At 39.3% G+C, this 13,714-nt stretch overlaps 1 protein-coding gene across 10 annotated transcripts in view; it reads left to right on the top strand.

The window, feature by feature from the left end:
* The window catches only part of FRMPD4 (FERM and PDZ domain containing 4), a 309,339-nt gene that overhangs the window by 223,872 nt on the left and 71,753 nt on the right, over positions 1 to 13,714 (top strand). The gene's annotated exons all lie outside the window — the stretch shown is intronic.

Below are 13,714 nucleotides of genomic sequence, written 5' to 3'. Positions count from 1 at the left end.
TATTAAAAACGGGTCTACTAAATGTCCAGAAAGTGATTTCCTATTTTCACTTGTTATGCCTTGGCACACCAAAGACTACATGATTTCTGGAGATGGTAGTAAAGATGATATTTCCATATATATGAGGAAATATATAATTTTTTTAAAAGCGTGTGTGTGAAACTTGCTTTCCTCAGCACATACCTGAAGGTTTGTCTTGCAGTTTGACTCCCTTAACAGATGGTATTAGGTTATTACTCTGTGCCATTGTCCTTATTCAGCATGTTCCTTTTTCAATAATAATCATTCCTTGTATGACTGGGTCCATGAGGAATTTTTCCTCTTCTAGTTGCCAAGTTCATGGTTTTTAACATATGAAAGCTGAAGGCAGAGGTGAGCACCACAAAGTTAGTTTTGTTAGAGAAGATGTTGGTCAATGGATGCTGCTTGGGAGATGGAGTCCCAGGAGTGGTGCTGCTGGTTGATATGAAGGCATTAGGACCTCAGAGCAGTGGCTGAGCTCTGGACGGGGACACCCATCCAGGCTGACTGTCATTTTGGATCAAGCATGTTAGACTGTTCTGACATCAGTTTATATGCCATGTAAAAAAAAAATAGGGGCCTCTGGTCCCCCTGTAGCAGCAGGCAGATTTGGCTCAGCTTTTCATTCCTTGATGAAAATGCTCCTTACATTTATGTTTGTAGTGGATATTTAAAACCGAAGTTCAATGTGCTTTGTGTAGACATAGAAATGAGGCCACAATATATTTTGTGAAGAGTTGAAGGTTCAACTGTTTCAATTGTGCAGAGGTTTCCCTCTTTTTTTCTCATGATGTGCCATGCAATTTAACTTCTGCCCCGTGTTTTAAAGGCCATGATGGTTCAGTGATGCTATGTGAAAATTAAAGTGATTTGGGCCAGGAAATGCAATATAACTAAAAAATGTTATTGTAAAATACCCTGCTTAATTGAGACATAGTAAATTGGGGACTTCTTCACTGGAACGTTTCCTATGAAATTGATTTATCCTGATGATAATGACTGCAGCTTAATGGGGAGCTAGTATTGACCTAAATTTAGCTACTACTATGTAGTCAGATCATGTCACGGGCGATGTTTAAACAAGTATGAATTTTAGCACTGTTATTTTCTGTTCTGTTTTGGTTTTGTTTAAAAAGCAAGCAAGCAAGCAAACAAACTTGATGAATGTACAGCACTCCTTCCCTTTAAGCCTGAGCCCAGAACAGGCTGAGCCTGAAGATGACCAACACCTACAAGCTCAACATGTTCATATGCATAGCAGATGGCTCAAACCCCAGCTTGTTCTTAACTTTGAGAAGATAAATAAGAAATGAACGTAGTTCAGAACATTATGGCTTATTTTCTTTAAGACTGGCCTGCTCTGGCCAACTGTAAAGTTTCTTTAAGTTCTGCCTGATCTGACCAGCATATATACAACAAGAGATTCCAGTTTCACCTTGTATTGCAGTGAATGGAAAATATGGGCAGTACCAGTACCAATATTTTGTTTTAATCCTACTTGGTTATCCTGAAGTCTGAGTCTCTAAACTCTTAGTTCCAGCACTGTATTTAGTGTTAGAAATGTACCAGTCCTTGAAAAATGAATATTCCAAAATACTTCTTGTACCATGTCAGTTCTGAAACTTTAAAGGCCTTTAATTATTTTTTTCATGGGATTCCACTTTGCAGAGGCCAACAGCTTTTAGCTTCCAGGAGAGAGTGGTATGTTCGTTACTTCATTAATAAGCAAACAACGTGCAGAATTGTTCTGAACCACAAAGTGAAGGATTGTTGTATGGAATCAGCTGAAAAATGTAAATGTGATAGGTGTTTATGACAACTTCTCATTGTTGTACAGGAGGGGCAGGTCTTCTGGAGCGCTGGAGCTGTTGCAGGTGTCAGTAACACTGACTTTGGTTGCACTCAGTATTTATGCTCCCGTCAGACCCGATGGGGTGGTTGTGACCGTAACTCCTTTTGTGGTGCCCTCAGCTGCAATTAAAGGGACAAGTGAGTTTTCAAGGCTGTGCAGAATGGCATGTTGTTTTTATAGATTACTTAAAGTTGTTGATCAGAGTTTAAAGGTGAAGCTTGTAGGAGTTAATCGTCTATCAGTAGAATTAATTGTGGAAAGTTCTGACATTAAGCATATTTACGCCACTTAACTGTCTTACAGTCTTTGTTAAGGGTTTATTACATGTATAAAGACTGCATTTTTCATAAGATTGTGCCAATTATAATGTGATGATAATTAAACTTGAGATTTATGTGCTCCTTTTAAAATGCAAAAATGCTGTATTGAAATCTTCATATTTCTGCCTCATCAAAATTAAATGGCTATTTAGAAACCTTGTAAAACTTCCTTCTGTATTATTTTCTATAGAAAAAAGAGAAAATCATGAAGCAATATGTGCTGCATATATTGTAGAATAAATTTAATTCCTCTTTAATTAAGTAATTTGTTACCACCTTCTCATAATAGCAAATTTCTCATTAAAAAATAAAAAATACGTATTTATGATAGGTGACAAATAGTAGTAGAGTAACATGCAGTGTTAAGAGAGAATATGTCTCAAAATACCTTTTTTCTCTGGATTTACCATTTTGCTCTGCAGATGACACTGCTCTGTGGGTGTTGCTGTGTAGACAAGAGTTATACAGCTCATGGTGCCTATTCATTTCTAGTTTTCTTTTAGAAGTGGTAAAGGTTTGTTTTCCTCTGTGGGAAGAGAGCACCACCCCAGCTTACTAAGCTTCACAGACACTTCACCTAAAATTATAATTCCTGTTAGAAATTGCTAAAGTGAACAAAAAGTTTGGCTACGATGGCAGATGACATAATAAATATTTATATAAAAACGTATCAGTCATCTCATATATATGAGGTGTAGTAGTAATATTATTAAAGTTGGGTTAGATATTGGTTGATAATTAACTGGATCATTAAATTCCTGGTTCGCATGTCAGATTTTCAGTCAGTGCTTTTTAGTCTGTTATACAATTCAGCCACTGCCTTCTGAGAGACTTTCCTGGTGCAAAGACATCCTAGCCTTCATCCCAGCATCCAGCCTTGCTTGCGTACACACTCTTCTCCTTTTGTAGTCCCTAATGTAGCATCTTCTTTCACTTTCTTACACTTTGATATCAATGTTTCACCAAGACATCCATGGACCTTCATTCCACAGGGTCTGAACTCTAATTTCGGCACATTTCATTTTCCTGCCTTATAAGAGTTTCTACTGTCCAGTGTCTATTTTCTTTCCGTTTACAATGAATTAGGACTTCTCGAGGTGAACAAGAACATTTGATGTTCTGACCAGCATGACTGAAACTTCCATTACCATTTCCTTTTTATTTGTTTATCTATGTTCAAGGCCACAGTAAATGACAATTGCGTTCCACCTTTTTCTGTAACTGTAAGCGGGGGGGTTCTGTCTGAACCGGCTTCTTCTGAATAGGTAGGTGTCAACCCCCTTTAACCCACCCAAGGGGTCTGTTTTGAAACAGCTACTTTTGCATTTCAACTCCTTTGTTTTTTGAATAAACTAGCTGGCAGTTATGAATGCAAGGAGGCAATGTTTCTTGTACATCATGTACATCAGTAGTCTGATCTTTAACTTGCATGCCATCTTTAATAAAGTTTATATACACACTGTCAAATTTAATGGATTAGTAGTTGGGCACTTGTTCTTATACACAGGTAAATAGAAATTACCCACAGACATTAGCGAAAGCTCCTTGGATGTAATGAAGTTGAAATATGATCACCAGCACCCCTAATTTTAAGGTCTATAAAGTAGCCTGTGGAGCTAGGAGTGCTCTCATTTAGAAAGGTGAGTTATTTACTTTGAAAAGAAAAAGTAGGCCCCAAAAAATCATTCAGCCATGTTGCGCTCAGGTATAGGGAATAACTTAATGGGGAAAAAAAGATCAAATATACCTGATTTTTTTCTTTCTGTATCTCAAGTTTAATTTTCACATGACAGCCCTATCTGGCAGCCTCACCTCCCATCAGTGCAATCTGTCATTCTAGATTATTTCAATTAAGTTCACTTTCTCATTTTGCATTTGCCGAGGAGTTGCAATGGCACACTACCAAATTAGCAGTCAAGAAGAGTAATCCTCTCTATTTGTATGTTGTTAAAAGAAAGGGGGACGGAGGAGATCACTTCTCTTCTTCCCCTCTGTCCTGGAGGCCTTCTCCAGAGTTGTTACACCATTAGATTTGCTTTGAAGATTGACTGTGAAGACAGACTGTGTTACAAAACATGAAGACTTGGATTGGAGGTTTTTGGAGTTATGAAAAACTTTCAAATTCATTCTGTGCACCTTGGTTGCTTTACATAAAGTCATTTATCTCTGGTAGCCAGAGAATGATAAGCTTTTTTGCACTCTTTGCTTCAGTGTAGTAGTTGGACTTCTTCGCAAAAACACAATAACTTTCTAAGCTCCTCTGTGCTTGGCTGTCCGGGGAAGTGAATTCATACCCTGCATGTGAAACTGGATACAGCTTCTTGTACTGACTTAAGGATTACCTCCCTCTGTGTGCACCTGAATGATGCTCACTTTTCTAACAGGGCTGCGCTTTGCTGAAGTCAGGCCTTCAACCTGTTTGCGAGAGCAGAGAGTGGTACCCATGATATAGTCATGATATATATCACGATATAGTAGTTTATATCCATGAACCTTTAAATATACGGTTGTGGACAAACTAAACAGCTGCAGTTCTGAATACCCACATGCTGTCTACAGATGCGACTAACTTGTATGTGGCTACTTTCACCTGATGGCTGCTTACAGCTGGAGCTTGGTTTTCACCTGAGAAAGGCTATGTTTTGCTGGAGATGCAGTAGATAAAACAATGTTTGTGATACTATTGAAAGGGCCAGATTTGGTTCAAAAACCTTACATATGTGTACTGGAAAAGAAAGGAAATGAGTAGATAATCCAGAGCTTTTTCTGTGACCTGCTCATCAGTTCAGTTGCTGAAGGAATGAGGAAGATTAAGTTCATAAGATAAACAAATAGGTTTTGTTTCTGTTGAAAGTGCTTACCTATATACACTCATAACTGTACTGAGTTGCTGCTAGCCTTCGCTCCATATGGTGCTGCCATAGCTGCAAACAGTGATTGATTAAAAAAAGATTTTGGTTAGTCACTTTCTGCTAGCTCCCTTGGCTCAGGACTTTTCTGCTTCTTTTCATCTGAAGGACCTGAAGCTTTCAATGTCTGAAAAGATCATCTCCTTGCAAGGTCTTTTGGAGGATGGAATAGGGTTAGAGCAGCATTGGATACTTTCTCCTTCCTTTCCTTTTTAAAAGGGGAAAAAAAATGATTACAGAATTAATGAGTGCATTTCCTCTTTGTTATTTGCTTCCCGGGGTCCATTGGTGGGGTTTATCAGTTATTTCCACACTGCCATCCTTTCACGTTGTTTTTCATGTTTTACCACACCTGGGTGCAGGTAAAGAGGAGTTAGGGGGTTACAAGGGTGTTGAAGCACGCTTTGGTATTTCAGCTGTGTATTCGTGCTAAGCCCAGCTGTACCAGGGGTTACAGCGGGCACATCTAAATCTGGGGTCTGTCGTTTTACCACATTATCAGGGCACCCTCACTTAGGGTTTATGGAGACTGACATGTGCATGTCAGAGCAAGTCTAATTTCATCAGCAATTAACCAGACCAGTTTTCTTTTAGTCAGGAGCTTTCCTAATCTAATCAGCACACGAAAAGCTATTTTCAGGGTGCTTCTCCTCCCCCTTTCTTTTTTTAACATTTCAGTTAGGCAAATTGTTCACGTTGAGCTGGGGATCGCAGTTCCTCTCCCTGCTGAAGGAGAAACGCCTGCGGCGCTCGGCGTAGGTCCATGCTGTTTGCTGCAGAGCTCGGCTAGGCAGGAGCCCACAGATTACTGTTCATCTACTTAGAGTGAAACCTGCCAAAAGCAGGACAAATAGGAATTGTTCACTCTGTTTTCCAGAGGACACTTTCAGTCCATATTAATTTATTGTGTATTTGCAGTTCAGTAAATCTTCTTTTCCCCTTGCTATGCCTTTAGTTGTAACAGGGTTTATTGATGCATGTGTAGAAAATAATGAAAAGCTACGTTTTGGTTCATCTTTAAAGACCTCGGTGTAGTTTGCTGTTCTGAATGGAGTTGCTCCACTCACATAAAGAAAAATGCCTTTTGTGGGAAAAAACAAGGTATATTTCTGGACCTACTCCAGCAGGTGTGAGAAAGTGCTTCCTTGGAGGAGTGCCAGTAATTCTCATTTCTAACAAACACAGCTCACATGGTTTCTTTCTTGAAGGACCTTGGCCAGGCAGGTGAGCAAGCCTCCTGCCCCCCTGAGCTGCACCACGAGCCGGTGCTGTGTGCACCACAGCCGCTGCGCAGAAAGGCTCCTTCCAGGAGGCACATGCCAGTGACTTGGGGCTGGGGTGGGGGGAGAGGCTAAATCTCTGTTCTGGGAAAAGGCGAGGCTGAGTTGGTGGTGCATTTGGGGCCCTCGGCACGCCCAGCTGATGGTCACTGCGTCCATATGTGCTGCCTTGTGTCGTCCTGCAGTATGATTGCCCTGTGCCCACGTAGCCCCAGCATGGGGCTTGCCCTGGAGTTGCTTTCAGTTGGCTCTTCAGCCACAGTTTTGGCCACCCAATTTAGTACTTATGAATAATTTGTGAGCTTACTTTGGCTATGAAAGCCTGATTAATCCCACAGAGGTGGCCCCTGAATCTCCTTCCATTCAGTCTGAGAGCATCTCTGCTGAAGGGAGCTTCACTCTGGTGGAAGAGGTTGCTGGGAGAAAAACTGGATGCAGAAATGCCATTCGGTGCAGAGTATAGCAGCATAATTACATATCAAGGCAGGCTGTAAGCATGTGTTTCGTGCCATATGTGTATGGGTGCAGTTTAGATATACTCAGCACTGGTGCAGAGATGTTGGCTTTGCATTTCAGGCAGCAAGGAAAGCAGAGGCTGGCATCATGCTCTGCCTACAGAGCAGGCAATTCCAGCATCCATGTGGCCAGTGTTGCTGGGAGCTCCCATTGTCTCCCTTTGTGAAAGAATGTTAAGATTTTTTTCTAATGTAATCAAGTGTTAAAAGCCTTTTTATTATTTTTTTTCCCCATTGGAGAGTGTTCTTTTTTTGTTGTTGTTCTGTACCTCATCTTGTGATATCCGTAACTCTTCTCTGCAGTTTCTTTCATATCTTTCCTTGCCATCCTCTGCGGCCCTTCCTTGGCCATGGCCAATTTTCACTGAGATGTTTTTGTGTGATTTCTGCTATTTGGCTGCTGCCTCAAAAGCCTCATCCCACTACAGCAGGCAGGAAACTCAGAACTCATGGTGAAAGGAGCTTTAGAAATGCTTGTGGCCATCTTGAGAGAAAGCAAAAAAAAGAAAAAAAAAAAAATCAGACCACGCCTCTCTGGCAATCTGTAGGTACAAAACTCAAAATAACGCCACTGCTAGCTTGCAGCTGGGGCTTGAGGCTTATTTCCATGTCTTTGTGGGATTGAAGTAAATAATTTTGTTTTCTTCCCAGTAAGTAGCATTCATATGTGGTATGTGCACAGCAGAAGAATTCACATACTGCACATGTAATATCCTTTAATATGAAGTGCTAATTGTCATTGTAAAATATACTTGTGTATTTCTCACAGTGCCTGCCTGAAGCTGAGCATAAATCTTTATATCCCTGTAAATTTGTATTCATGTCAGTTTTATTCACTGTGATTTTGCTTCATTCTGTCTTGCTTTAGATTGCACATCATGCCCAGCAGTAAAGGAAGAGTGGATTCTGAAATTTTTTTACGTGTCAGATTTCCCTGTATCCAATTTTATCAAAATGCTGTCACCAACTTCTTCTGAAACCGGCAAACCTTTTTCTTTCTAATTACATTTTTACCATATGTTCATCCAGATGGCATATGCCAACATTTTCTAGGGTGCTATAAAATGACCTGACTTCAGAGGATTTAACTGCTGAAGATGCTTATGAAAAAATAAAATTGACACCAGGGCAGAAAAACAGTCCTAAACAGAAAAAAAAAATAATATGATAAATCTTCCCTGTTATATTTTGTGCCTGTGATGTTGACTTCTCAACATACACACCTGCACAAAACCAGTGAAAATGTAGGGAATGTAGAGTTGTTTTGTTGATATGTCAAAAGTTAGCTCCTTTCTGAACAGCTGAAAATTCAACTTCTGTCTGTTGAATATATCTAAAAAGCACTTTTGAGCTGTGAGTGACTACTCAGTTTGCTGTAAAAATGGAGCAAAAGAAGAGTTTGCCAAGCCACCAGATTCTCTGTAGGAGCAGCAATTTTACTGAACAATACAATAACTGTTTGGGCACTTCTTTTCTAAAGTGTCAGTTCCAAGTAGAAAACAGATACACTTGATGGATGATTTTGACACATGTACTAGTTCTTAATAATTCTTGTGGGATTTCTTGGAGAAAATAAATTAACTTGGGATATACTGAGAGGTGCCAGGAACCTGAGGAAACAGGAAAGAAAAGATTATTTTTCATATTTAGCTACTAGCTGAGATAAATCATTGAAGATCAATTTATTGTCTCCTGCAGAGTTTGTGTATTTGATAAGTGCTCACCTATAACAATTTCCCTGTTTTGATAGTCTTTCCAAATCATGGGAAAAATGATAAAATAGGCTCCTGCTATTATCAGTTTCTATAATGTTGTCTGAAGACTCAAGCCATTTTACCTGCAGCTGAACTTGCTACTCCCAGCTGCAAAGGAAGTTTTAAGCATACAACCTGAAGCTCTGAACAGGGTAAGAACCAAGAGGTAGTTTGGGGGCAGGGTGGGCAGTCCTGGGATCTCAGGGATTCAGGTGGACAGTTGCAAATTAAGGTTCACTTGGTGTCTTATTTCATTACACATCATTGTGTAATGAAATGTGTCACAACGATGTGACATATCATTGGTGTCATAATTTCATTATTCCTGTGAAAATCACAACTGTACTCCACAAAACAGATCTTCCACATCCTCCTAGTTAATGAGACAGGCTTTTAACAGTACTCAACAGTTTTAAGTGTTTCTGTTATTTCTGAATTAAACCTTTCTTTAAAAAGTCCTTATCTCTGTCCTCCTAGCCATCTTCCGCTCGTCAGTCCATGAGTGGCTTGACATTTCCACAGATTCTTCTTCATTATTACAGCTTTTACAGCTGTAAAAATGCCTGCCTCTAGTCAAATGAGAGTCTATTTTATAGTTACATCAACCTGTATAGCAGAGACATTTCAAAGCTAATGGTTGAAACCCTTAAAGTGAGACCTGGTGTTAACCTCTGAAGTAACAGAAGCAAGCTGTAATATGGAAATACAAAATAAAACACCAAAATGATGCAGTCTGTTTCCATGCTGTAATGATATGATGCAACAACTCTTTTATTATGGTTAAGATGATGTAGTGTTTGTGAACATGCAGCTATATTAGACTCGTGTTGAGGTACCACCTTCTATGCTCTTTCGGATGTCATTGCAGAATGGAGCTAAAGTAGTTCAGGTGTCTTGGTTACATATTTCCAGAATAATCTCATAATCAAGGTCACCGGCTTCTTGTCGTAGTTTTCAGATTTGTAGCATACTTAGACTCGTAAGCATTTTCCTGTGGAGAAGCCAACTCCTGCATAACATATTTCAGCCTGCTGAGGACAGGCTTTTCCTAGCAGCCATGTACCAAACTCTGAGAATTAGTCCACTTAATCCCCAAATATCAGGGAATGACACAAGAAAATCCAAAAGTTGAAAAGCATTGTGCTAAGATACTTGGCTTTTAAGTATTAATATGCATTATTAAAATCAAGCTCTCATTGTAATTGCAGTCTTTGTTTAGATATTGCTTGGGTTATTCATGGTGTACTTTGAATGAGGAAAATACTGACATGATTTCCAAAGGAAGCATTAACAAGTTAACCATTATGAAGCTAATGATCCAAAGAAGCAAAGTGCCAGCCTTAAACCATACCTCAAACTTTGCTGAGCATGAATTCAGATATGCAGTTGTTATGTTAGGCTCCACCTAATGTTCTAGGCAGCTGCATTGTGCTGCATAGTTGCTGGCTGCCTTGTGCCAGCTGATCAATGTTTCCTAAGACTTTCTTCTTTGCTACTTTTCTTTCTCTTTCACTCGCTGTACATCCCTTTGTGGGTGTATGCGCATCAATTTTATGCAAAAGATACATTCTCTCTCCTTTTCCCTGTTACACCCCCCCCCTTTTTTTTTTTTTTTTTGAGTGGAATAGGTGCTGCAGAGAGTTTTTGACTATGAGTACTTGGAATTACACTTTTTGCTATAGCTGGTAGGTTTTTTTACTCTTTTTTACCATAGCTGGTAGCTTATCTCTAGGAATATATAAAAATTCTGTTCAAGGAACTCTCTAGGAATTACTCTCCTTAATAAAGGCAGCTGTCTCTCACTGTTCACAATAAGAGTATATCAGAGAAGGTAGCCTTTTACAAATCAGGAACTCATCTCAGTCATTGAAAATGGTAGGAAATAAGTTTCTTTTTTGAAAAGATGATCTTAGTGTAGCTTGTGTTTGTATATAGGGAAAGAAGAGCTCATACTTAAAATCCCAGCCTTTTTTCTTTTCTTTCATTTCACCTTCAGAAAAAAAGATCCTGAGTTATGATCTAGGTACAGTGCCATCTAAATATATTTCTACTGTTTGAAACAAATGGAAGTTTTGCAGTGTTGGAGGTATTCTTATAAGATCTTTAACTGTTTAAGTGATGCTCTGTGTAACGTTCCCAAAGGTGCTGGTTTTGAGTCTTCACTAGATTCTGGTTTGGAACTCTAAGAATATTAATTCTTTACTTCAGGAGTCAATATGTTCTGTAGCTAAGACAGAGATCAAATATCTCCAATATGGTACTACAAATGGCATCTCAGTAATAAACTAGCCACAGGAGGAAAAGGTTTGTCAGCCTACCATCCCACAAAGCTTTGAGTATTCATCTGATCTAGGATCATATCCGTTTATCTTAGTGCTCTCTTAAAATCCACTTCCAACGCACTGAGTGATACAAGAACATCCGGTGCAGCAAGCTGTGGAAGCACAAGATGCAGAGCCTTTTTCGTTGACGTATTTGAAGGTGGATAACCTTAAAAATCAATAAAGCCCGCTGCGCCACTCAGAATCCTGATAGACTGTTCCTTGCTGATCCTCTTGCTTAGGCTTTGAATAACTGATACGGTGCTGCAGCAGTACGAGGCGATGCAGTGGCTGGAGCAAGGCATCCACCAGCAGAGCTGCTCTTTGAGCAGATCTTATGTCAGTTCCTGGAATTTTTCATCTGAAGTGTAGCTCTTGTTTCTTTTTCTCTCCCCGGTGTAGTTTTCAAACCAGACTAAACAAGTGCTTGAAAAGAAAGGATGTGCAATAGCAGGAAAGTAGTTCTCAAATGCTTAAAGCAGTGTTTTCAACTGGCTTGTAAATACTGCATTTCCTCTCTGGAAACAGTGTCAGATCATAGTGCCCCAATTACCAAAATGGAAACAGCTACTAGGAAGAAGTAATTAAATAGAACGTTTTAACTTTGTGGGAAGTTTGGTAAGGCTGTCACCTAAAAGATAAGTTCACAAGTTTAAATAGATAGTTTTTGAAATACCAGTGACACCTCAGAAAGTCTCCCACGTCAAAGACAAAATGTTTGAGTATCTAGAAGCCCAAATTATGACAGGAGTTGATGGGGAGGAGGGTGGCTGTGCGTTCTGAAGGTAATTTCACAGAAGCTAATGTTACAGAAGAAGTGTATAAAACTATCTGCATTTTCTAACAGTTCTTTTGCATGAACACAATAGAAGAAGACCTAAAACTGGAAGAGCAGAAGGGAGAGGAGAATTGAAGTATCAGATAAGATTTTCTACATATGAAAAGAAAATATATATTCCTTGCTGATTTAACGTTACACAGATGCTAGGACAGTGCAGAGATATTCTCTCTCCTATTTTTGTGAGGAAGTAGCTTCTGCTACCTCTGATCATATGTATTAAAAAGCAGCATTTTACTTTTAGGCAGACTGAATCTAGTGGTAGGGATAGATGGTTTCTTTGAAGAAAAGCCCTAGAAACGTCTAGTCACAGGAATAAAACTCACACTAAGAGTTTACTGAGATCTTTCTGCTGTTTTGTGTATCAGTAATAGAAGACCATGGAAGGAATGGAAATTCATGTCATGCCCAAGGTGTATGTGTTGGGAAAAGATCAGAGAAGTTTTTGCATGCCACTGATGCTGAAAACAGATCTATAAATGACATCTTTCTCCTTAAGGACCGCATGTCTGGAGTTGCTGGGGAATTGTTTTTGAAGATGGGAAAGAGAAAGGAGATGAGAGCAAGGATTCTGGTTGCACAGGACATTCCCTAATTCTCATGTTTTAACGTGTTATATGTAAGATTGACAGTTACACAGAAAAATGACTTGATTTCCATATTAGTATTTATTTATTGGGCCAACTTTCAAACTGATGATATGGTCTACTGATGCAGAGGCATATGCCTCTCTGATGTCCTTCGCAGCTTTTTTCCGTTGGGCACCTGTCTGTCTCTTGAGCTCTGTCAAAGACTGCAAGAACCTGATGCCATGAGATGAAGTCTATCTTCATGCTAAGCTGACCAGGTGTTGCCTGTCTGTGGTGGTGCCAGTTTGTCAGCTCTCTCAAGGCAAATCTGCCAGCAGAGGCTTATGAGGAAGCATGAATGTCTTCCTAGGTTTCCTGAAGCACCTGAGCTCAATTAATGACGTTTTGAAGCGTTTGAGACTGGAGCAGTCTGGCTGCCAATGTAATCAGCACTGGGGATTGGTAGCAGTGATCAGGGCGGAGATCCAGACACTGGTGGGAAACACAGAGTATAGTCCTGTGCAAAGCAATGAACAGTTCAGTCTGCATGCAGTAGTGTTTATTAATGTTAATTTAGAAGTCTCTATACTTTTAAACCATGACCTCTTCCATGGATCCATGGATATGTCATATTGGATAGCTTTCTTCTTTTTTATGTTCTTCTTGAGAAATCAAAAACTTTCCCTCCAGACATGAGAATTTTGTCTTCTAGGTGCAAGAAGTAAACTTCACTATAACATTTAAGCTGAAATTAAGGTATTTTAGTAATTGCTAAAATTGCTAATAAAAAGATTTTCCTAATATCTTAATTTTATTATCTTAATTTTTTTTTTCCCCTGGAACAGTTTGGAGTGACACTGGAGAGTTTACTCAAGTAGCAAATATAGTGTTGTTACCTTTGCTTTATGTAGTCTGAGAGGGCTGAGCTCTGAAACTTAGTATCTTAGAAAACCAAATTTAAATGTGTGCCTTCTTTATTTTGCAAAAGGCTGCCAGAGTCTAATTGGTGTGTTTTACATTATGAGTAGGTCACTTTATTATTCTTCCCTTCCAACAAATGAAGGATGAAAAATTCAAGTACAGATGACAAAGCTGTTATTGTTGGGTTATTTTTCTTTCATATATGCAGTGTGATTAAATGTATGCTGTCAAAGAGGAACCTCTTTATAGGTTGATCCTATTGATTAGCATTAGAGACCTGTCATCAGCGGTATTACTTCATGTATAAGAAAATCTAATAGAAAATTATTAAGTTGATGGTGGTTTAGTTCTTACAGTGAGACCATTTCAGGTATTCATCTCATTTCGTAGCAGAAATTGCTTGGCTCAAGTAGA

The sequence above is a fragment of the Anser cygnoides genome, chromosome 1, assembly GCF_040182565.1.
Source record: "Anser cygnoides isolate HZ-2024a breed goose chromosome 1, Taihu_goose_T2T_genome, whole genome shotgun sequence".
NCBI classification, from domain to species: Eukaryota; Metazoa; Chordata; class Aves; order Anseriformes; family Anatidae; genus Anser; species Anser cygnoides.
This window is presented reverse-complemented; position numbering and strand designations above follow the sequence as displayed.